This window comes from Rhododendron vialii, chromosome 1a (assembly GCF_030253575.1).
Source record: "Rhododendron vialii isolate Sample 1 chromosome 1a, ASM3025357v1".
Lineage (NCBI taxonomy): Eukaryota > Viridiplantae > Streptophyta > Magnoliopsida > Ericales > Ericaceae > Rhododendron > Rhododendron vialii.
Genome location: NC_080557.1, coordinates 32422695 through 32447205, shown reverse-complemented (window position 1 = coordinate 32447205; position 24511 = coordinate 32422695). Strand labels below are relative to the sequence as shown.

The window sequence follows — 24511 nt, the reverse complement described above, 5'->3', positions numbered from 1 at the left end:
CAGACGCTTGACCTCTTCGACTACGGCGTCGGCGTGTTCAGCTGCAGAACACCGTGCCTTCTGGATGACAGGCTTAGCGTCTTTCTTGATGTTGAGGGAGTGACTGATGAAATTGGGATCGACCCCCGGCATTTCGTTAGGGGTCCAGGCAAAAACTTCTACATTCTTCTTTAGATATTGGAACATTTGTTCGCGGTCAGCCTCGCTGATGGAAGAACTGATTAAGAAGAATCGGGAGCCATCCTCGTTGATCGGCATTTGGATGAGGTTCTCTTCTGCTTTGTCTTCGGCTTGCTGACCGACGTCGTCGATCATGGTGATGTCTGGAATTTCGACCCAATGCACTTGCTTGGCTTTGGTTGAATTGTGGACGGCTGAGACGTAGCATTTTTTGGAGGCTATTTGGTCGCCTCGTAGATCTTCCTGTTTCCATTGACCCCGATGAAGCGAACGACCTGGTGGTAGGTTGAGGCGATTGCTTGCATGCCGTGCAGCCAGGTTCGGCCGAGAATGGCGTTGTATGGGCTTGGTACGTTGACGACGATGAACTCGACGCTCAATGTTTTCGAGCCAACGACGACCGGTAGGAAGATTCGTCCAAGTGGCCAAACGGGTGCTCTGTTGAATCCAATAAGGGGTACTTCGGCGGGTTGCAAAGCTGTTTCTGGGAAATCAAGCTTTTTGAATAAATCATAGTACATGACTTCCGCCGAGCTTCCCTGATCAATCAAAACGCGCTTGACGTCATGTACTCCGATTTGGACGGTCACGACGAGAGCGTTGGAGTGTGGTGTTTGCACTCGTTCAAGATCGCGTTCGGTAAAGGTAATTGTCCATTTGGGTAACTCTTCTGGTCGTGGATGTTTGGATCCAGGTCCTACCGCGAGTACCTGCTTGGAAGTTGATGCTCAACTAAGGTCGGCCTGATGAGTTGATTCAAATTCCTTTGTTACGGGGCCGTAGATAACATGTATCGTCGGCCGTGGTTCATTTGGGTTGGGGTTGCCAGCAGGTGGGCAGGTGGGTGTCTTGGTTTGATCGATGTATTGATCAAGATGGCCCTGTGCTGCCAGACGCTCCAATAGGGCTTTGTAAGGTGCGCATGCGGTTGTGTAATGACCGATCTCGTTGTGGTATGAGCACTTTTTTCGTGGATTCTGATCTGCTTGACCAGTGTCTATGCCAAGTTTCCCCGTTGGCCATTCGAACCAAGGTTGCCTCATGATCTCCTTTAGAAAAGACCAGATGGGTTCTTTGAAGTATGTGGTCTCGACCACATAGTCGTGTGCTTTCGGCTGGCGCTTTTTCCCTTCCTTGATGTTGTGGACGAGTTTCTTTGGCTGCGTTGGGGCTGGTGCTGGCGGCTGAGATGTGACCGTTGGGAAGTTTGTAGTTGAGTTTGTTAGCCATTGAGCAGCACGATCCGCGTAAAATTCTTCAAGGGCGCAGAAATGTTCCACGATGCACATCAACTCACCCATCCCATGAGGTGGTCGAATAGCGAGTTCGTCTAGAATTTTACTGTTGATTTTCAAGCCATTTTTGAAGGTTCTTGCGGCCCAGTACTCATCGATTCCAGGAATTTCGTTGAACAATTGCCAGTACCGTTCGGCGTACTGATGGAGAGTTTCGGCTGGGAGTTTCCGCATTTGGGACAATGACTCAGGCTCCTTTGCCGTCCTGTTGCTTGTGATGAAACGGGTGTTGAAAGCGCGTTCAAGGTCGGCTAGGTTCCGTATGGATCCGGCAGGCAATTTGTTGAACCACTGAAGTCCAAGGGAACCGAGGCTGGACGGGAATGCTTTGCATTTTATCTCATCCTTTGTGGTGCATAGTTCAATGGTTTGACGGAAGTGGATTAGGTGGGTGTAGGCTTCGCATGTGGTAGGATCGAACTTTGTAAACTTTGGTAGGTGGAAGTTGGGTTCGGCCGTCATGTTGATTATGTGGGGAGTGAAGGGTGAGACGCCGAGATCCTTCAGCTGCCGCTCAAACCCTGGGCGCGGTGGCTTGCCGTGCTCATCCGTCTTTGTTCTCTTGCAGTCTCTGTCGGGAGACCTTTCACGGTTTCGATGCCGGAGTTTGTCTCGTAAGTCCGTTGTCACCCGGCGATATCCATCAACCGGCTCTCCTCTGTCCTTACCGAATTTTGTTTCATTGTTCAGTTCTTCAATATGCACGCCTTTTCCGTTCCATCAAGCCTGGTTGCTGTTGTCGAATTTTTCTGCCGGGATTTCTCCGAGTCGTTCAGATACATGGCGTCTGGTCTCTACGGAATCTCGGCTACGGTGGGAAACCATCGTGCGAGAGAATTCTGTGTGACCAGTCGAGTATGTGCTTGTAAACGACTCGGTATCCCTAGTGTTGGTTCGATCGTGGTGACCCTTTGAGCGGTGTGTTCCAGATGTTGTGTTCCGCTTGTAAAGTATGATCTCCCTCGCATCACCTGGGTCTGGGTTAATGCCAAGGCAGTCCTTGACGGAGCAGCGGTGGCCGGTTTCATGAGGACATTTTTGTGGCGGTGGTGGGGGTGGTGTTCACTTTCGTTGCCTCCCGCTTCTGCCTCCCGTGGATCTAGATGTAGCGGGAGCGGCGTCTGGCTGCATTTGTTGTTTCATTTGGGCAACTTCCGCTCTCAGAGCTGCCAGCTCGTTATCCCTATCTTCGTCGCGACGTTGTAACAGGCGGATGTAAGCCGTTGTTACGTCGTCTGCTATTGGGGAGAGGCCTGAACTAGGTGGAATTGAAATGGACATGTGCCTCTCTGAGAACGGTGTAAGGATTGTGTTTTCATTGGCGTCTTTGGCCCCTGAGACGGTGACGTCTGCCAGATCTCCGCCCATGGTAATCGTAGCTGTAGTGCTTGTTTAAAGGGGGGGAGGATGGGTTGAAGGATGTTCGAGCCGTTTGGATCAGAAGTTTTGTAGTTTCACGTCGGGTTCACCAATTGTGTGGCCCGTGATTTATCGAGCTGCAACCCTCCTCCATCGGTTCGTGAGTTTCCTGCCTTCTTCCCGAGTCCTACACAATGAACGCACCACTAAGACCTGGCCGGGGTTGCCCGGCAAGGCCCTCCGGCGAGAGGATGAGAATATGCAGAGGATCAAGTGAGAAGTTAGGGTTTTCAGGTAGTGTAGAGTGTGTACCTTCCAAAGTAATCGTCCTTCAGTATTTATAGAGTCTCCCTGACCTGCTCTCCAAGTATCATCATGTGCCTTGCATGAGCCAGATGGCGTCATCGTGACCTCACAGAATAGATCCGATAACCGTTTTGGGGTGAGCTGGCACCTTTCATGTGCGCTCATCATTATCCTCTAACATAACCGCTTCTGTCACGTGAAGGGCCACGAGGCCCGGCGGGTGGCCGAGCCTCGTATTTAATCGAACCTCGTTCCCGGCCGAACCTGGTATACGGCCAAGCTCGATGGGCGGCATGTGCGAGGAATATGTTGACAAGTACGCCACCGATAGTGGCCGAGCTTGAATTACTTACGGCGCCAGAGCTTCCTGAAGAATCTTCCCAACGGATGAGTCTCGGCCAGTAGCCGAACCCAGTTCAGGCACAGTAGTGGCAGCCACCTGTGGGTGGTTGCGTTCAGTCCGCTACACTTAGTCAAGTAACCTTTACAAATCTAAAGCGGTTGAGAGCTTCTCTCTCTACATTCTAGAGAGAGAATGCACTCCCCCTTTGCAAATCTTCTCAGTTCACACCAAATTATGAGGTAATCTAAGCTCAGATTGGTAATTAAGAAGTCCATCTGCAAAATCTGTCCGATTTACGTAGATCTTCACCTTTACTTCTATTCCCATTTTATACTCGTACATTTTGTCAAAGGAAAGTGGTTCTCAACCATAATACCAGGTTTTTTCTGACTGTGGACCCATTTTGCGAATATTGGTTTGGTGGTCATGCACTGGTAAAGGAAGACAAAATTGTGGCTCTTCTTTGCCCAAATTCGGGGCACAATGCGTATGCGGCTTCGCTGTGCATTTCCAAAACCCATGATACCTATGCTACTCTGGGCTTGAATGTTCTTAGCGTGGCATAAGTGTGACTGTGTCTGTTCTTATTAGATTGGCAGTAATGCGCTGGTTGAGCAAAGCAGTGTATAGTTCCGCCTGCAGTTTTGTGTGGCCACGTTTTGTGCCAGTTGATTCGATGGTAATGCACTGTTACTGGTGGCGAAATTGAGGCTCCTTTTCTGCCTCACTTTTAGATTACAGCATGCCTTTGGTTTTCGGCTGAGGTTGTGCAGTTCGGGTGGATTGCATCCTCAGGGTCGAGGTCCTCTGTAGTAGCTGTTCCCTTAGAAGTGAGTACCACGTTGGGTATTTCTGGATTTGTCGAAGTATATGGATATTGGTTCTGCTCATCCCATCTCTGGCGATTAGTGGCGATTGGTATTTGGCTGGGGTAGGTTGTTTTCTGGCGAGCCTTGGAATTTGGATGAGGGTGTAGCAGACCCGATGGAATGGGCGTGGTGTGCAGGGTTGGGCCCCTTGTCGGATGTCGACACCTCTGGATCAAGCCTCTTCTTGGTGCCTTGTTCCTCTGTAGTAGCTATTCAGCCTTCCCTTGATACCGAATTGCTATGTTGCTACAAGTTCTCAATGATGGTTTATCACATAGTCATTTCTGACCGTAACTATTTATTTTATTTCCTAGCATGGCAGGATTTGCCAGGCAATATTTAGCTTTCATGTTATAATTACTACTCGTATCACTTCGTATCATACGCCGTTGTACTATCCTTCCACATAGATGAATAATGCAACGGGGGTATGATAACAAAACACATGGCACTTTTGTTATTTTGATAACTCTACCCTACTCTCCATGCGGGTTGTGCATGAAATATCGCACTTTTTTCAGTCTTCTTTTTTTCCCTTTTCTTTTCTCCTAAGGTATGCCCCTTGTAGGCTGTATATTCGATTAACCTCTTTTAATTTCAAGCTAATTTACCTCCAAAATTTTTTTTTGATTACTTCGATGATCAATTTGCCAGAGGGTGCAGGATTCAATGGTGGAACAGCCGACACAGGAGGAATACCAGGGTCGGAGATCGAGTATGCTTTGGATCTTTATCAAGACTAGAGTCGCTATGGAGATATTTCAATAAAGAAAATTATTATTTAATATCTCTGAAATTCCTTGAAAAATCATAGCATTACAATTTTAGTCGCTCAGTTTGTCGGAGATTATAAGTCGACAATGGTTTCGGTGACTAAATAATATCTGTTTGAGAGATTAAGGTTATGGTGCGGAGTTTGGCGGATTAAGGTTGTGGTGCGGAGTTTGGCGGATTGGTTTGATTGATTGTTGGGTTTTCAGTGGTGGTGGCTTGCGGCCGGGGTGGAGATGAGGTTTTTAATCGTCCTTTGTTGGTTTTGTACTAGCTCATGTTCCATTAACCGTAGTTATGATTCTTTTCTATATTTTGTCTGCCGATTTGTACGCTATAGTTGGTTCTCAGCCATCTAGTTGCATGAGGTGTTATTTCGTGAACACAATGCTCTCTACCTGGGGTGCTAGAGTCACTTGGTTTGTTTCAGTCAATTTTTGTAGGAAGCCTCGTTAATAGTGGAATCACCATGCATGACAGCTGTTCAACGACAAATTGCTTGTGTTTCTCTAACATGTTTCCATCTGATCAATTTATTGCTAGTTTAACTTTTATTTGATTTGTACTCCCTCCCATAGTTGTCAATCCCGTACCGTACCGGCCGCTACGTACCGAATTTGAAGAAAACTTGTACCCTAACACCCCCAATACCGTTCCGGACCGAATACCGGTTCTTATCACTTGGTACCGGCCGTATCGGAAAATACTGGCCGAGACAAGGTTACCGGAAATCCTGTCCAGTGTTTTGTAGAACAGTTTTTTTTTTCCTGTACTTTGCAGAACAGAAAAAAGGACAAGAAAAAAAAAAAGTGTTTCAAAATTTTAGCAAAACGTGGGCTTAATTATAGTACGTGCGCGAGCTCAAATCCCGAATTTACACGCCCCTGCACGCAAATAACCCATGACACACACCCGGTTAATTGGTTTCTGAATTAGTTTTTTCAGATTGCCTTTGGCCACAGTTCATTTTCCTGAGCGCGCGAGATCTCTTTTTGGATCCTCATTCACAAGCCCATTAGTGTGCAAAGTCATTTAAGATGGAAAAAAGTTTTGTAACTAGGCAATGTGGGACAAGAGGCAAAAACATAGATATTTTATGATGAATTGCATGGTATGGAGGATTTTTTTTGAATTATAATTATATATAATTATTATATATATTGTAGTTGCGGTAAATTCAAAACAGTACCCGGTATTTGACCGGTACCGGTACATACCGTACCAGTAGAAAAACCAGTACCCTGGCCGGTACGGTATTCAGAACATTGCTTCCTCCATCCCAATTTGCTTGCCCTTTTTGGAGAAGCTAAATATTAAGAAGACAAGCAATGATTGCACCAAATTCAAATTGTGAGGCATGACTTTACCACATTGCCATTGTATTCTATCTCTTCAACATAATAATGACTACTTTTTAGGGGCAATTTTGAAAAACTAAAAGTTTTTTTAGTTTGACTTTTCAAATGGACAAACATTAATTTACCCCAAAAAAAATAGATTAACATTTTGGGACATCCAAAAAAGGAAAGAAGGATCAGTAATTTGGGACGGAGGGAGTATGTGTTAGTTGTCTAATTCACGTGCAGTAGGTCTTGTTTTAGCTGTATTAGATGCACACGATGGATTATAATATCGAGATATTAATATTTTTTTTGGCTCTTCATTAAAAAGCACCCATGTGTTAGAAAATTGGGAACACTAGCTTGAGCGAGAGTTGATGTCACAAACATGCGTGCAAATATACACAAAACAAGAAGGGCCACCAACCAAAAGTGGAATATTGCTTAATTTTTGAAGGCTTCAACTACTCCAACCAAACACCTCCAGAATAATCATATTTTAGTCTAATCTTTTTTCTTTTCTTGATCTAATATTTTAGTCTAATCCAACATCCAACAATCAACCAACGTCCCCTTTTTCTCCATCCGTCTAAGTTTGAGAGTCGACTTATATGTTTCCAAAATTACCCTTAGCCCAAAAATAAGTGATGGTTTCGATTCTTTAACATATTTAGTGCTCTTGGTGTTCAGTGAACGTAGTTTTAGTTTTTCATCAAAATATTTGAGATTAATTATTCATCTTGACAAAAAAAAAACAGAAAAGTCTAACAATATAGACTGAAACTGAAAAAAAGTACATAAAAGACGTACATAAAACTGGTTTTTTTTTTCCCAATTTTGTTTAGGAGTCAACATGTTTTTAGAATTTTTTTGATAGTTTTTAAAATTTTAAATTCCTCTCATAAAGACCAAGAATTAATCCAAAAAAATTGACTCAATTATTAAAATATTCAGAAAAGACAAACAAAAAGGCAGCAAAGTTATTTTGGGGGAAACTATCCTAAAGGAAGCAAAATTACAGTAATCCGAAAGATCTCAGCATGCAATTTTTCTATTTCAGAATGATGGGTTTTCATTTCATTGTTCTCCAATCCACATTCTGCTCATTTATTTATCTATTTCAGTAAATGAGCGACCTTGACTCGCACTTATATCTATATAATAATATAGGGAAAGTCTTCAATACACACCCTTTTAAAGTGTATACCATATGCACCTATTGTATGGTTCATATTGTGCCACCTCATAAAAAAATTACTTGTAGGATCGATCATTCATAACATTTTATTTCGTATCGTAACTTTTATACTAAAAATTCGTAACTTTTCATCATATGATTCGTAACTTTTGAGTAATACATTCATAACATTTTGGGAATCATAACATTTTAGTATATTTCAATGAAGGTGCATATGATACACGCCCAAATAAGGGGTGTGTATTGTAGCACTTCCCATATGGGACTATATATATATATATATATCTATGGGAAAGACTATAATACATATCATTTATTTGGATGTGTATCATATGCACCCCCAAAATGTTATGATTATAAAAAAAAATGTTACGAATCGTATTGCTAAAAAGTTACGAATCGTATAAAGATTACGAGATACACCAAAATGTTATGAATCATAATGAAAATGTTACGAATTGTACTTCTGAAAAGTTATGAATTTTAGAACAAAAGTTACGGAACACGCTAAAATGTTTTAAATGAACCATAAAATAGGTGCATATAGTACACCCTTTTAAGGAGAGTGTATTGTAGACTTTCCCTATCTATATTATAAAATAGAGCAGTTTCTGTTAAAAATATCTACACATAAAAATGAAAGCAAGCTCTACAACCGTTAGATCATTTCCTATGAACTTTGTAGCTATCAGATCGTTTATTTTTTAAAAGATACAGAAAATATTCTTCTAATAAATATATACCTCTCTACCTTCACTTCTTAGGCAATGTATCTATGAAAATATTAGACTTTGGGTTGGTGCTGTGCAGTGCCTCCGAGCTATCGGATCGTGTATCCGACGGCTCAGATCTTATCTCGGCAACCAACGATCGAGAGCCGTTCACTGCCGAGATAACATCTGAGCCGTCAGATGTACGATCCGACTGTTCGGAGGCGCGCAGCACCGGTGCTGCGCACACCACTGCATAGCACCATCCTCCAATTCGTAAATATTGCCCTTTATAACAGAATAGGAAAATATATACATCAAAATGATAACTGACGTTTTGTGGTAATTACAAAAATTTGGGAAAGACTACAATACACACCCCTTATTTGGGTGTGTATCATATGCACCTCCCAAAATGTTATGAATTATAGAGAAAATGTTATGAATCGTATTGCTAAAAAGTTACGAATCGTACAAAGGTTATGAGATACACCAAAATGTTATGAATTATAATGAAAATGTTACGAATTGTACTACTAAAAAGTTATGAATTCTTAAACAAAAGTTACGAAACACTCTAAAATGTTATGAATGGACCACAAAATAGGTGGATATGGTACACCGTTTTAAGGGGTGTGTATTGTAGACTTTCCCTTATAATTATCGCGTAGAGCATATAATTTATTTAAATTGACTATGTTACATTTCAATGTGCCTTTCACTACAAGAAATTTAGGATCTCCCAACGGTTTTTTAGCAACGGTTAAAAAAACCGTTGGTATAGATGGTGTATAGTAACGGTTTACAAAACGTTACTAGAAACAGGACTATAGCAACGGTTTTCATGTGACCGTTAGTAAATTACAACACTATAGCAACGGTTTTCATTAACCGTTGCTAAAAACTAACCTTTAGCAACGGTTTTCAATAACCGTTACTATAAACTGGTCTATAGCATCGGTTTTCATAAACCGTTAGTAGAAATCGGTTAGTATAGTATAAATATTAAAAGGTGTATGATTTTTCACAAGTTATCACTACAACAAATATGACCTTTTATAGCATTATCTAATAGCATTTTTTTTAGGAATGCTATGAAAAGGAACCAATTACAGCGTTCTGTGATGAGAAGCAGAGGAAAATCTTGCCCCTAAAATACTATAGCGTTCATAGAAGTATACAATAGCGTTCTTACTTTATTTGGCGCCCTAAATTGCACCCCCTTCTGAAAATTTCATTTTTCCTCCTAAATCAGAGGCGCAAATATGGTTCATCTGCTTCTTCGGCGTTGAAACCCTAGAAATTGGGTTTCGATCAAAAGCCCCGCTTATAATTTTGCAGTTTCTTTTTCCCTCTTCCCTCTTGAAAATAGCCATGATATATCACAACAGCCAAGCTCTCTCTGGTCTTTCTCTTTCACCTACTGTTGACGACCAATACGCAATGCCAGCTCTTGTTGCTTCTGCACGCTAGCTGCTCCTGCTGTCACCGATCATGGCTGTTTTTCACGTTCTCTCTGCCGATCTTCGTTGGTCACTATCCCGTGACTAGACCATTCTTTGGTTAAGGTTTGATTCTAAATTTTTTTCGATTCTCTTTCTTAATCCTAAATCCCATGTGTAAATTGCATAAATATCATGGCCTAGAAAATTGGGAATGTCGATTGAGTCATATAGGTTGATGTTGATGTCGTTATGCACGAGGGAAGGTGGAATCTTACCTAGGTTCTCTTGACACTAGCAACACACACACAAAGCTTTCTGTCTTTTGTTTGTCGTCTATCCATCTACAATTGATATCAATGGGCAAAGATTTCTAGAGTACTCTTAAAATCAACCACTCACTTCTCTATGCCTTACAATTGTTCGATGAAATGTGTAAATGAACTATTTTTGACATTCAAACATAAAGAAAAGAGAGCTACTATGAGTTTTTAGTTTGCTTAATCAGCGTGTACCTTTTGTTTCATATTATTGGTTCTTCTAACATTGTCTTATCTCTGTGAAATAAAGTTCTGATGACAAGGGACACAACTTATGAAACCATTGTCAGAAAATAACTCCGTAAATTATTTACTTGGTAAATTTCTCAGATGTGGTCAAATATTGTGAATATTTGTTTTCTAGGGCTAGAAGGTGTTTGACAAAAAGCCTCACATATCCTGATTACAAAAACTTGATTGGTTATCTTCCTAGTAGTAGCTTTGATGTTTCAAAAGATTTAGGAAGATAGTATTTGATTGTCCCATCTGGAATGATCAATTAGAGTTCAATTGCTCCTAAAGAACTGAGCATACCTATAAAAATGGTTGTAGCATAGGGGACAGAGAAAAGCATAAATATAGCTTTCAAAAAGAGGATTAACCTCACGAAAAAATGCCCTTGTGATCATATAAATCTGCCGGACACAATGGCTTTTGATTAGGTTCTGATTTTCTTCCCTCTTCTTTTTCCCCTACATGTATTTTCTTGCATAGAGTTGAAATTGTTTGATGTTGGAGAAATTGGGTGGTTTTCACATTTTTTTTTTTTTTTTGGCAAACCCCTCCTTTGGCCCAATTTTTACATATTGGAATTCAAGTGTTATATCCCTCCTCTCCCATTCATTTTTCTTTTGATTAGGAGGTCCTCATAGACATCATTTTCCTCTTTAATGAGTTTACTTGGCAAAAATAACTCAGAAAAGAAGCGCCGAAAATATGGCTATCTTGCTTATGTCTCTTTCTTTCTTTTTTTCAAGCTATGTTTTCTTGTCACAAAGGCTACGTAGCTTGTGCTGAAAGTCCTTTTGAATGTTGTATACCTGGTTACATTATTATTAAGTAGCTAATTTGTTCTGCACTTTCTTCTCCATATCACTACTCCTGAATACAAGTAAATAACCGCAAGATGTGTAGATTCAGGTTGGTTTGGCATTTGTTCAGAAGATATGACCTTGATTTTGAGGTGAAATTTTACAAAACTTCTTAGACTATTTGTTACTCCATAACTAGTAATTGCTAACTATTAACTATTTCTTGTAGTGTTGTTCAGTTACAACCCCTCGAAGTTGCTAGGATTGGTCAAGTGTTGTGGCTGCAATTGCAATAATTGGTGTGAGGTCAGTAACTTTGCTTAGTCTTTTGGTATGCATATGGGAGTAACAATCTTATGCTACTTTGTGATTACTTAAGGCCATTAGAAGAAACCTGTATATCTCTTCTAGGCATAACCTCAAATCAATGGGAACCCGATAGTGTCAATGCTTCTCTCTTCTTGACATAACCTCACTCAACCGTGTTGAAGCTTCTCTCTTCCATGAATAACATTACTCCACTGGTCTGAATCGTCTCAGTGTCGATCAAAATCTTCTTTACTCGATTGATCCAAAAATCCCTCATTGTCGATCTGTTTATCAAGAGAAAGAGAACAAAACAAGTTGATAGACTAATTTATAGTAGCACATCAGATATAGACATGTATAAAAACCAACTACAAGAGAATTGGCTCGAAGAAGCTGCTTGAATCTAGCATCTTATTCATGTGTCTGCAAAGGTCCGGATCATGCCCCCCAATTTTAAGCTATTGTCAATTTCAATGGAGAGACTTTTGAGAACCCTACATTCTGCTCTATGTTGAGGCTGGCAGAACATGCTGCTGCAAAGATAGCTGTAAACACACTTGCAAAGAGAGGGCCCTTCCAAGGTGCTGGCTTCAAAAGTTTTGGTAAGCGATTAACCGAGGTGGTTTCGACACATTTTGAATTATCTCAAAATAAATTGGATTAGCCTAACGGGCTTAATGCAGGGATGAACTTTGTCATTTTATTGCTGGGAAAAGATGTTTTAATAGCCTTAAGATGGAAGGTTGTTCTAACCTTGGGGTTTTCAATCTTTGTTCATCAAGTATTTCTACACTTTGGCTTTCAGACCTTCACTGTCTTTCTAAGATAGTTCTATTATGCCCTGCATGGTGTGTTTATGATTTTGCTTTTGATATGCCTGCACTCCTATTATGTAGTGCACTAGATTAATTAATCCCATCCATTGTTCTGATTTGTAGGTTTTCAACTGTCCCAAATTGAAGGAGATTTCTTTGGATTTTTCTTGTCAAGAAAATGATAGCACTTATCTTACTGCCATGGTGGATGGTCTGGGTAGGAGCTGCCCACGGCTACAAAATACACACATTGCATCAGCTCGACTTTCTCATGATGATGTGCTTGCTCTTACCGCTTCAAATTTGAGATTTGTTAAATGCTTTTATTATGCAATTGATGCTTGTTTTTGTTCTTTGATGGGTGCTGCCTGTAAGTGCAAGAGCACCATGTGTTTTACTTGGTTGAGAGTTGTGTTATTTCTTCAATGTTCAGAGGGTTGTGAATGCTTTCTCTTTGCTTGGATCAGAGATCCCTGATGCATCTGTTGCTGCAAATTGCTTCAACCTGTTAGATCTAAGTCTTATTTTAGTTCCAATTACATTCAAGTCTAGAGACAAAAAATGGAAATCGAAAACCTGGCTGGTATTGTTAAGTCTGTGAGGTTCCACTATTTTATAGCATCTTCAAGACTTGAGCACTATATGAAATATTGACACATCCATAAATGGAAGGTGGGGAACGTATACAGCATATGCAGGACTTAAGAAAAAGGCTCATTTTGTTAGGAATATTGCTTGTTGCTTAAGTTTCTCTTCAACGTTGTGATTCCAGTACCACATTGCGTTTCAGGTCTACAATCAGTGACAGTGGCATTGGTATTATCTGAAATGTGTTCTCAGAAACTCTATCAAAGCTACTCCTTGATCTATGTCCCAACATCACTTCAAGTACTATTGACAGTGGCATTGGTAATTTGGTATGATTTGAAATAACTAGATGATTATTATTTAAACTCAAGTTTCTTTGGTTATTGTTGCTTGAGCCAAACTTTACTCTAGTGACATTGCTTTTGAACAAGACATCTTCTATGAATATACCACTTCTATCACTCCTGGGGGGTCTACTACTGTTGGAAAATTGAAATGAAAACCATCTTTCATTTTTTTGTGATCTACAAACTAATTTATTCTTTTATGTGAAATATAGGTGCACCATGGCTCCTAGTAAAGAGGTATCGTGTGGCTTGATAGTCTTCCTAGGATGGCTAACCATTGAATAAATGTCCATCTAGGAATTTGTTTCTTCTGCCCTTGTTTGCTAAGTATATAATTCTTTTTAGCCGTTCACTAAAAATGATAGAACTACATGTTTTTTCAGCTAAGATTCCAGCTTGATGAAGAATTGCTGAGAGAAAGTGTTTTACAGAAAATGGATGAACTTTGAAGAGCCTCAAAGTCTAGATTAGTCAAAAAAAGAAGAAGTAAAATACCCTTCAAATGAGGGAAAAAGGCTAAAGCTGCATGTAGCCTAATACCGTCAAGTCACGGTGCAACTGTGGCTATTGATCCTGTTGTAGAACTTTTTGACTTGCAAGTCTTGTCAGATGTCTCCTTAAATAAGCTTTTCTTTGCGGTGATGGAAGAGGTGTCTGACACAATGGCTGAAATGCAGTTCATTAAGCTTCTGTTTGCCAAATCTCCAAAGCTGCAAGCATGAGAATCAAGCTGAAGTCAATGGACATTGCTGAAGAATCGAGGATTCTGAAAAAGTTGATAGGATATCGACGTGCATCGGTTCGTGGAGTAATCACTTTCCCAAAATAAAGGTATATGAACATCAAGTTCATCAGCTTACTTACCTCCTGGAGTTACTTTTGTTTTGGCTGTCTTTTATGGACTCTCATTTTTAGCTGGATGTTCCTTTGTCTTGGTGTTCTAGTGTTCAATTCATATTGATATTTGGTTGGCTATTTGTAATTTCAATTTCTATTGATGTTGTCTTCCGCTCTATGTAGGTTTGTGGCTTGAAAGAGAAATTGATGGTTCGTGACTTTTGTCGGAGATGTAGATACAATCTTGCCAGTGCTTGTTGGAACTTCGAAGCCTGCCATTCCTATGATACTTGTTCTCGTACTGATATTCTTGTATATAAGTTTAGCATAGTTCTTGATGCTAGATCAACTTTTGTTATTTCGGAGATGTAATGCTTTGAACATATTGCTAAGGAATGAGTAATAAATTGTGTCCTTCAGTTTCTATGAGTAAATATGTATGAGCTTGCTATGAAATGCCATTCAAATTTTTGAGAGTGTTAATTATGAAATTAATGCTATTTGAGTTTAGAGAGCTACAAAAACAGCTTCAAGATATACTTGATTCACAAAAGCAAACCATAGCGTTCCAAACATGCTATTGAAAGCAAATTAAATACATCAGGCTTAAAACGCTATGAAAGGTAGCTTAAAGACAGCATGCCAAAAACGCTATGAAAGGTCTCCTATAGATAGCGGTCTAAGAACGCTATTGAAAGCATAGACTTTTAATTGCATCGACTAATAAGGCGTTCTCCGGAACGCTATGTATATCATATGTAGGGAGGTATTCCCGAACAGGTGCAAAATGAGCCCGAGCACGGTCAACAAAGGGTCAACGCACTGTGGACCACTGATATGAGAAGTCAATGGTCCAGAGAGGTTGTACGATTCTCGGTACAATAACATGAGACGTTATTGGACCAGATACAAGAAAAATGACATGAGATGCCACTATTCATAGAAACTTGTTCGGCAAGAGAGAGCCGAACAAGTGGAGAGTTCCTTACAAAGGATATGGTTCAAATTGTTCCCTTAGGACCAGTAACACGTGAGGTAATTGGTCCAGGCCATCTGTTCGGCCATGAGATGGCCGAACAGAGAGAGAAGTACTATTTGAGGGAACATTCCGGAAGAGTCCAGAAACAGTGGTATTCCGTTAAGGAATAAGATCCCGAGAATATAGGGTCTGAGAAAGATACCCAATAAGAATGGGATGTTCGGTCAGTAATGGAAAAGAATCCTAAAAGGACTCTTTTCCATAAATTGATAAAGGAAACGAGAATCCTTGATATCCTGGGTTTCCTATACGAGTTGGGAATCCTATGGCAATAGGGATATGCTTGGGCACCAAGCGTCCGAATGTCTATATAAACAGAGCAAGCCTAGAGGTAAAAGGTACGCAATACACTGCATTCTATTGCTTTCCTACTGATAATTAGGGTTTGATTGCTAGTACGTGATACTAACAAAGGCATCGGAGGGCCTTTGCCACGAGAGGCAAAGGTGCGCTCACTCCTTGTCTGTTTTGCAGGATAAGGGTTTTTCTGACGAATTAGGGTTACGTTCAAGAGGCACGTGGAGCCGCTGCATTCCAGTGCTGTTCAAAGCACTACTTGAATTTATCCACCTACAATTGGCGCCGTCTGTGGGAAACGAAAGAGTTCCCTTTGAAATACGACCATGGTGGAAGTAGAGCCAGCAACGCCACGCGACCCAAAGGATGTGTTAATTGGAGGAGGGGATAAGTCTCCACCCGGGGCTCCGAGAAAGCCCGACGGAGGACACAAAAGGACCACGAGTAAGGGCCACCCCCTTACTATCCACGGCAACTCTAGAAATAGAGATGGAGAGACGGCATCAAAGTCCACGAGAAGGACTAAATCCCATCGAGGGGATGAATCGATTGCACACTCCAGAAGTGTATTCCGTAGCGAAGACGTTCTTGATAAAAAGAGACGAGAAATTGAGGAGTATGCTCGTTTGATCAAAAAACGAGAACATGAAATCAGAGAACTAGAGAGAATCAGAGAACATCCGGAGGACTCTGGACTATCTCGAAGAAATTCTAGAGGCAGTGAATACGCTTTGGTACAGTACCAAAAGGCTCCTTCACGAGGAAGGAGGAGCAGAAGCAGAAGTCTGACCCCGAGGCGACGTAAAACTTCTCCACGAAAAGGGAGGAGCAGGATCCGAACACCCGAGCGAAGGAGGGTATCTCCAAGAAAGAGGAGAAGCAGAGGTCGGAGTTCTACCCCCGAAGAAGAAGGGAGTAGAAAACATCATAGGGACAGGTACGAGAGACCTGATTCCGATTGGGAACGAACTAGATCCAAGAAAGGACCAGAGGATGAAGCCATGACTGCACGGGAAGCAGCACGGAGAGCACTGCAGAATATAGCATCCTCCCCTTTTGCAAAAAAGTTACAGGAGGCTAGATTGCCGACCAGGGTAAAGCACGGGACATTCATCCTCTATGAGACAGATACTGATCCTGTGGCCCATATACAGCATTATCAGCAAGCAATGTTTATGCATGAAGGGGATGATGCAATTATGTGCAAGATGTTCCCGTCGAGTTTGGGGAAGGTTGTCTGTCCTGGTTCCACAAATTGGGCTCACGCTCCATCCGAACATGGGTGCAATTGGCCGAGGAATTCACTGCACGGTTCTTGACGAGCAGGAAAGCTCCCAAAACCTTTGAGAGTCTTTCTTTTATGAAACAAGGAGAGGACGAGCCGATCAGGACTTATGCAAAGAAGTACTGGGAGACCTTCAACGAAATTGAAGGATGTAGTGAAGAGTACGCAATAGCCACGTTCAAAACGGGTTTACCTGTTCGCGGGGAACTGCGTAAGTCTCTAAACATGAGTCCCGTGCAGACATTGGCAAAATTAATGGAGAGGATTGAGCAGCATGCCAGGAACGAGGATGACATCCTACGAGAGGATGGAAAGTTGGCCGCCGAGCAAGTAAAGGGGCCTACAAAGAAAGCTGACAAGCCAGAGCCCAAAACCTATCATGAAAGGAAAGATTATGGGCAGGCGAAGAAAGAGCAGTACAAGGATAAACAAGCCCCGGATCCCAAGTCATTCTTTTCAATAAACACGGTTTGGAAAGAGCCCATTTATAGGATTCTTTATCAAATAAAGAATCAACCATACTTCAAATGGCCCCCAACTCTTGGTGGGAATAAAGATGCAAAACGTGCTACGAACCAACACTGCAGTTACCATAAGGATTGGGGTCACATGACAGAGGACTGTGAGATGTTTAAACGACATCTTGATGATTTGGTCTCACGAGGTTACCTCAAAGAATTTATCCAAGAGGATTCCAAGGATAAAGACAAGGCAATGGAATTGGATTACGAACAAAATCCAAAAGGGATAATCCATATGATACATGGATTGGCCGAACCTTATACGAGAAATGAGGTGAGATTGCTTCAGAGACGAGTGAAACATGACCAGCATGTAATGCAGTTGGGGAAGAAAAGAGGTCGCAACGAAGGGGCAAGCAACGAGGGCATAGTGTTTACTGATGAAGATCTGGGAGGAGTCCAGGTACCTCACAATGATGCTTTGGTCATAACCCTACGAGTTGGGGAATATGATATGGAGAGAATCCTGGTAGATTCAGGGAGTTGCACCGAAGTGCTATACTACGATGCGTTCAAGAAACTGGGGCTCACACAAGAAGATTTGGTACAATCAGCAACTCCATTGGTCGGATTTGGAGCAGGAGCAGTTTGGCCGTTAGGCAAAGTAACTCTGCCTGTTCGGGCTGGGACAGTGGTGCTACGAACCGACTTCTTGGTGGTGGATGTACCGTCTTCCTATAACGTGATTATAGGAAGGACATGGTTACACAAGATGAGGGCAGTCTCTTCAACTTTCCATCAGATGGTAAAGTTCCCAGGGTCTAATGGGATTGAGCACATCAAAGGTAACCAAAAGATAGCTCAACAATGTTTGGTATCCATCATTAAAAGAGTCCATAATGCCCACCATATTAATACTGTGGAAACTCCGGATCTGCCGACCATTGAGGATATCGGAAAAGACCCAACCGAGAGGGTGGTTGAGGATTTGAAGAAAACACAGATCAACGAGACTAATCCAGATAGGTATTTTCTAATTGGGGAATCACTGCCAGAAGAGGAAGAAAACGAACTGATTAGTTTTTTGAAAACTTATATCGATGTATTTGCTTGGACACCAGAGGAGATGCCTGGGGTAAATGCAGATGTTATTTGCCATCACTTGAATATAGATCCACAGCATAAACCGGTCATTCAAAAGAAACGAAGGGCAGCCGTACAGCACGTTGACGCTGTAATCGAAGAAGTGGATCACTTGTTGGAAGCCAAGGCAATAAGGGAAGTTTATTATCCAGAGTGGCTATCAAATACTGTTGTCGTCAAGAAAAAGAACGGAAAATGGCGCGTATGTGTTGACTTCACAGATTTAAACAAGGCGTGTCCTAAAGACAGTTTTCCTCTTCCAAGGATTGACCAGTTGGTTGATGCAACAGCGGGATATGGACGGATGAGTTTTCTCGATGCATATCGAGGATACCATCAAATTGCAATGTTTGGGCCAGATCAGGAGAAGACGTCTTTTATTACACCACGAGGGTTGTACTGTTATAATGTCATGCCTTTTGGATTGAAGAATGCAGGGGCAACGTATCAGAGACTGGCGACCATCATGTTTAGAAAATTGCTCGGCAAAACTATGGAGGTCTACATAGATGACATGGTGGTAAAGAGTAAATCTGGGCAAGGCCATATTGCAGATTTGAGAGAAGCTTTCGAGATTTTGAGGAAATACAAGTTGAAACTCAACGCCTCGAAGTGTGCGTTTGGAGTCGGCTCTGGAAAGTTTTTGGGCCATCTTGTAACTCTAAGGGGAATAGAGGCAAATCCCGACCAGATAAAAGCCTTACAGAATCTGGAAAGTCCTCGGACAACGAAAGAAGTCCAACGATTAACTGGGATGGCAGCAGCTCTTAATCGATTTATTAGCCGATCAAGTGACAAGTGCAGACCTTTCTTTCAGTTATTGAAGAAAAGGGAAGGGTTCGAATGGGGAGCAGAATGTGAACAAGCCTTTCAGGATCTAAAGGGATATTTGGCCTCTCCTCCCCTTCTTTCGACTCCAGAAACAGGTGAGTCTCTGATTTTATACTTAGCTGTTTCTGAGCATGCTGTAAGTGCAGTACTTTTAAGAGATAAGGGATCCGAGCAAATCCCAGTTTATTATGTGAGCAAAACTTTGTTAGATGCCGAAACAAGGTATTTGCCCCTCGAGAAATTGGTCCTAGCACTAAGGACAGCAACTAGAAAATTGCCACATTATTTCCAGAGCCATAAAGTTGTGGTCTACACCGAGTTTCCATTAAAATCACTGCTCCGAAAGGCAGATTTCTCGGGAAGGATCTCAACTTGGTCAGTTGAGTTGAGCCAATATGAAATCGACTATCAGCCGCGCACAGCGATCAAAGGCCAGGTGTTGGCAGATTTTGTGGCAGAGTTCTCACCTACGGTTGCACCTCTGCCTCCTACGAGAAAGGAGTGTGAAGCAAAATCTCCTGTAACGAAGAAACAGGCGTTAGCCGAACAAGATCCCCTGGAATGGAAGCTGTTTGTTGATGGGTCAGCTTGCAACACCGGTTCAGGTATTGGAGTTGTGCTTTTACCCCCTGAAGGGTCAATGTTAGAATTATCTGTTCGGCTAGGGTTCAATGCATCAAACAATGTGGCAGAGTATGAGGCACTCTTAGCTGGTTTGAGAAGTGCAAAAACCCTAAAAGCCGAACGAGTTAGGGTGTATTCTGATTCACAGCTCGTGGTCCATCAACTGTCCGGGCAATATGAAACCCGGAGCGAGAAGATGGCGGCATATGTACAGGTGACCAGAGATCTACTTGATACCTTCGAAAGGGTGTATATTGAACAGATAAGTTCTGGGAAGAATGCTCATGCAGATTCATTGGCATGGTTAGCCGCAGCTGTGCCATCTGAGTTTAAAAGAAAAATAGCCGTAGAGTATTTGGCTGAGCCGAGCATTGGCAGAAGTGTAGAGATGGTCTTGGACGTGAACCAAGGACCAAGTTGGATGGACCCAATAGTGGAGTTTTTACGAGATGAAGTACTCCCTTTGGACAAAAAGGAGGCACATAAAATCAGGACCAAATCTGCTCGGTTCTGGTTATCCCCAGAGGGAAAACTATATAGGAAGTCTTTTACAGGACCCTACTTGCTTTGTGTGCATCCTGAGATGGTGCAAAAGTTCCTCCACGAAATTCACGAGGGGACTTGTGGAAGCCATGCTGGTGGTCGGTCCATAGCACACCGAGCAATCACCCAAGGGTATTGGTGGCCGTACATGCAAGAAGATGCTAAGGTGTACGTAAAAATTTGTGAGAAGTGTCAGAAGTTTTCACCAATGATTCGAACACCAGCCGAGGACCTGGTGCCGCTGACAAGTCCCTGGCCGTTTGCTCAATGGGGAATGGACATAGTGGGTCCACTACACAAAGCAACTGGGAATCGAAAATTCCTATTAGTTGCAACAGATTACTTCACTAAATGGATTGAGGCTGAGCCGTTGGCCAAGATTACTGAACCTATGATAGAAAGGTTTGTGTGGAAAAGCATCATAACTCGCTTTGGGGTACCCTATTCGTTGATTACAGACAATGGGTCGCAATTTCAGAAGAAATTCAAAACTTTCTGTGCCCAGTATGGGATAAGAAATTATTACTCGACTCCAGCCTACCCTCAAAGCAACGGACAAGTAGAGGCTTCGAATAAAACGATCCTTGATGGGATTAAGAAACGTTTGGATAAAGCAAAGGGGAAATGGCCCGATGAATTGCCATTGGTCCTATGGGCATACTGAACAACGCCTAGGAGGTCTACGGGAGAGACCCCCTATTCATTGGCATATGGGACGGAGGCTGTTATTCCATTGGAAATAGGTCTGCCGACCAACAGGACCACTTTGGTTGAAAGTGGAGGAAATGACAGAGCCTTGGAGATTGAGTTAGACTTTGCCGAGGAACGACGAGAACGGGCCTTGGTGCACTTGGCCTCATACCAAGAGCAGCTCATCAAAAGTTATAACAAGAATGTACACCCACGAGAGTTTGGTGTTGGAGACCTTGTGCTACGAAAAGTGCTCGGCAATACTAAAGTGGCTAATGAGGGAAAGCTAGGGGCAAATTGGGAAGGCCCATATCGAGTTACAGAAATCGCGGGCATTGGGGCTTATCGATTGGCGGACTTGGACGGGAACCCAGTGCCAAGACCTTGGAATGTCCATAATCTGAGAAAGTTTTTTATATGAATAAATTTTTATTTTTGCACATCGTGATTGTGTGAGAGTTACGAATAAAACTCTCTTATGTTCTAGTTCTGTTATTTTAGCTGCACGGGGTACGAATAACGCCCTCTTGAGCTCTATAGCTTATGAATAAAGTCGCCTTTTTTTTATAACTATTGTTGTTTCTGGTATTTGTTTTAAATACGAATTACAAAGTAAAATTCCCTCATTCGTATTGGGGAGCAGGGTATAGGATATCCATTTAAGTACGTGAAACTTAAAACAAGTTTAAGTACGTGAAACTTAAACTCAAGTTTAAGTACGTGAAACATTAATCACTGCTTATCAACTTTTAAGTACGAGACACTTGAACGCAAACGCAAGTACGAAACACTTGTGTGATGTTCTAAGTACGTGACACTTAGAGTGTGAGAACACTTGTTTGGAATTTAAGCCATGAAATATCCAAGTACGAGAAACTTAACATTGCATACGAATACATGCCTACAAGCATACGAATATATGCACAAACAGTCCACAGCATACGAAAATATGCACAAACTTGGAAAGCATACGAATATATGCATAAAGTACGTGACACTTTAGCCGATTTAAAGTACGAAACAACTTACATAAGTACAAAATACTTAAACTTTTCACAAAACATCCATGATAGAAATATGTGGAACAAGTATCTTGACAGGAATCATTCAAAACACAGATATAAAGAAAGGCAGAGCTCATTCATCTTCAGTGAGATCTTGCACAGAAGAAGGAGCAATTACAGGAGCTACTGGTGCAATCATATCATCAGTGGCAATTTCCTCTCCACGTTGACCATCACTGACTTCCTTTTGGCCAGAGTTGGTCATATCACTCTGAGGCTCCACTTCGGTAACAGGAGGCTCCGCTGTCTGCAAAACTTGTTCTTCATCTCCCTCTTCAACAGTTTCCTCCTGATCACCAGCTGCTGCGCTTGGAAGCTCAATGTTGGTCCAAAGTGGAGATGCCTCAGGAATCTCTACTTTTTCAAGGCAGGCCCTCCAAGACGCCACCCAAACTTGATCCTGAATTCCAGGCATCTGGTTTGTGTAGCTCTCAGTGGCAACTTTGATTCCTTCGTTATATCCCTTTTCAAAGGCAGCCTTGGCTTCATTCTGGGACGTCTCGAGCTCCTTCAAAGTCTGGGCAAGACTGTCCTCAGTCCCCTTCAACTGTCCTTTCAGGCCATCTGCAACCCCCTGGGCCTGGTTCCTTTCTCTCTCAAGCCTGATGATGGTACGTTGGAGCTTGGAGTTTTCACTGACAAGTTTTGCTCGTTGGGGCTCTGATTGGCTAAGTTTTTGAGCCATGGCCACCATTTTTTGCATCACCTGGAAACATTCAAAACAATTATGATAAACATAACTGTTAAAGTTCTGTGTACACTATGATCACAAAAAGAAATTTTACCTTGGCATTGTGAGACATGAATGAGCTTAGAAGGTTGTCAGGCGAGCTCGCCACCTCCTTCTGCATATCTCCTGGCAGAAGAAAAGCTTGAGACAAGGCAAGGGCAGTGCCTTCTGACTCAACACTGTCCCGAGCAGTGATAGCTCGGTTCCCGTGTGAGAATGGAGGAGCCCAGAGGGGAGCAGGTGATGAGGAGGATGTAGGGGGTCTTTCTTGAGTTTCCTCCACTCGTTGACGTTTCTCACGGTGAAGGGCTTCAATCTCTTCAAGGGAAAATCCTGGGGGAGCATCTGTTTGCGTTTGAGGGCGACGACCACGACCTTGAACACTTTGGCCCCGACCACGACCTCGACCAGGAATGGTGAGGAGGCTGCCCAAGTCAATCGGCCGGTTCATCTCTGAAGTTGAGAAGGTACGGCCGCTGGAAGACGAGTTGGATGTCGAACTGGAGGCTTCCTCAGCAAGAGGGATTGGTTCGTCAGAGATCGGAGGTGTCCGAGAACGCCTTTCTTCTTGTTCGGGAACTGGTCTTGAAGGGCCAGCTATTGCAGGGGTATCAGCTGCTCGGGTACGCCGATCAATAAACCCCCCGTATGACGCTTTGTAACTCAGCAGAACCTGAGCCGCTCTTGCTCGGCCAGCAAGGTAAGTCCCTTCGCCGTTGAAAGCAAGTGCTCGCTTGATATCAGTTACGTGCACTTGAGGGGTTATGATATTATAACCCCGGTTAATGTTCGAAGCTGCAGCCGAGCAAAGCATAAATAATTAGAAAGCATGAAAAAGCTTTTCCTATGAAAAAGGACAAGGATTTGAAATTAGGGGAAAGCACTAACGTGGGCTCCCGAATATATGAGGAGCGTGAAAACCAATCACTTGGCCGTCCTCATCTCTGGGTTCGAAGTTGCCCGTGACAATCAGGAAGTCATCATCATCCCCTCGAGCAGAGTCAGGGAGTTCAAGGACTAGCTTTTTTCTAGAATCCCTACTTTTTAGATAATAAGTAAGGGCATCCCCAGTTCTAGAAATACTGTATAGATGGTGAATATCATACAGGCCTAGCGAAGTCCCTAACATTTGGTTTAAGGTATTTATGCCCATAACTACCCTGAAGAAATTAGCAGAAACCTGCATTGGCGAAAGCCTGTAATATGCTAAGACTTGGCGGAGCAGAGGGGCTAGGGGAAACCTAACTCCGCCTTCAACGACGGCTACTACTGGAATATGAAGGGTGTCAAAATCGAAGCTTTCACGAATGGCATCCTCAGGAGCCAAAACAGTAGCTACATTGTCAGGAATCCCATATCGAGATCTAAAACTAGCCATGGTCTGAGGAGTATTACAATGTCTACGAAATCTCCCCATTACCAGAAAACCTTTTGGGGATTTTTGAAGTATAAAGAAAGGGGACGATGAAACCCTAACGAAAGATTTTGAACAATCTACCAAGAGAAAAAGAGTAGTAAGGAGAGGAATGATGACTTACGACAAATAGTCGATTGAATCCCTAAAAGCAGAAAGGAGGAGGTCTTGAAATGATGAACAGAGATTCAATGGCGGGTAAACCTTGAAATCGCCTCTTTCTGCTGAGGAAGTCTAAGAGAGAGATTGAGATTTTTGAAAATGGGACGAAAACCCAAAAATACCCCAAAAGTGGGTGGCGTACGTGAAACGTCATCCCAGACGCCGTTT

At 42.4% G+C, this 24511-nt stretch overlaps 1 long non-coding RNA gene across 1 annotated transcript; it reads left to right on the top strand.

The window, feature by feature from the left end:
* The first annotated feature begins 9420 nt into the window (after nucleotides 1-9420).
* Nucleotides 9421-14117, top strand: LOC131325609 (uncharacterized). The gene is made up of 3 exons (XR_009199756.1): nucleotides 9421-11316; nucleotides 11394-11470; nucleotides 13901-14117. It is a non-coding gene; the product is annotated as an uncharacterized LOC131325609 (long non-coding RNA).
* The last annotated feature ends 10394 nt before the right edge of the window (nucleotides 14118-24511 follow it).